Source organism: Dendroctonus ponderosae, unplaced genomic scaffold, assembly GCF_020466585.1.
Source record: "Dendroctonus ponderosae isolate FM_Combo_2020 unplaced genomic scaffold, Dpon_F_20191213v2 Dpon_F_20191213_1, whole genome shotgun sequence".
Classification (NCBI taxonomy): Eukaryota; Metazoa; Arthropoda; class Insecta; order Coleoptera; family Curculionidae; genus Dendroctonus; species Dendroctonus ponderosae.
In genome coordinates this window covers 1,087,257-1,088,751 of record NW_026017110.1, presented here as the reverse complement: position 1 = coordinate 1,088,751, position 1,495 = coordinate 1,087,257, and positions in this window count along the sequence as shown.

Below are 1,495 nucleotides of genomic sequence, written 5' to 3'. Positions count from 1 at the left end.
TATTATTTAAAAAACCTGAAGATTTAGGTGTTATACACCTTATTAAAACAGACACTTATTTTGTTCAGCGAATCCAAAACTGCAATAATATACAGGACATTCCATTAAAAAAACGCAACTTTGATACTTTTAGAGCTTTTGGGACACTGCAAAAATATTTTTAAAACGTGCGCTCGGTAGGCGTCGGACAATTCATAAAATAACACTTTTTAAAAATCAAACGGTTTAGCCGCAAACTTCCGTGCCGTATAGCGTGAATAACCCTGTGTTGAGTTAACATTTTCGTCTGCACCTGAATATTTTGTGTGTGTTTTTTTTACTTATTGTACAAATCGTCTTAAAAGCAGATTTTCTTTTGCATCTTTCTGAGAAGAATCGCCCGCTACACCCTCCCCTTTAATTATCGGCTGTTGCATCGGCTAAAAGCAACAATTTGGACACTTTAACTACCTGGATAACGTATGGGTACACACGTAAACCTGGATATATGGAAGTGATTCGAATCCGAAATGATTACAGGGCAATATATTCTGGCCGACTGGATCTAGGCGACTGAATTTACGACCTCCTTATTACACTTCCTTCACTTTCAGCAAGCATTATAACGTTGGTTGGCACTGTATCTAATGCTGTTCCATTTGATACGAAACGGCACTGGATAATGTAGCCCCATATATTTTCCGCTCACTTTTAATGCGTGTTGTGATTTTCCACTTAAGCGGAATATATTTTACCTCGGCAACCACTTTACGATAATCGGGGAAAAACATTGTTAGTTCAGTTAGACAAGAATACAGGTTTTTTCAAAATTGTTGTCAAGTGTTGAAACAGTAATAAATGGGCTGTTCAATAAGAGAAGCAAACAGCAACAGCGACTTCGGCATGTTGAGATGCTTCGAAATTTCTTGTCACCAGAACTTCAACGGCGACAAATTAACATGATGGAAGCAAATCTTTGGCCAAACTGCCCAGAATTTTAAATTTTGCCCGCGTGATAATTGGGAGTCTGTAAATGGGTGATTTTCTGCACTCAACTGCATATTCGCTTGTAAAAATGCATATTCGCAGCTTCCAAACTAAACCAACTAAAAGTTAACATTTTTTTCCATCTTTAGAAGATACATATTTCATGCCGAATGTTTCAGAAAATGTGAGCCGAGCGCTGAATTTGACCAGCTTGTTAAATACTAGTCTCAAAATAGACGTTTTTACTGAGCGGCGCCCTCGCCTTTAAAAATTCCACACTTCTAAACCAAAGCAACTGAAAACTTTGAACTTTCACAATGTTTAGAAGAGATTTGACTCTAAAGATGCCGAAAGTTTCATAGAAATCACCTCAAATGCTGATTTTTGCCAGCTTAGTAAAGTCGGTATAAAAATTGACGTTTCTTTTGAACTGCGCTCGCTCCTTAAAAAAATCGCACCGTCCCAAGAAAAGCAAATAACCATTCCAAATTTTTACCATTTTGAAAAGACGCTTGGCTCTTCAGACGTC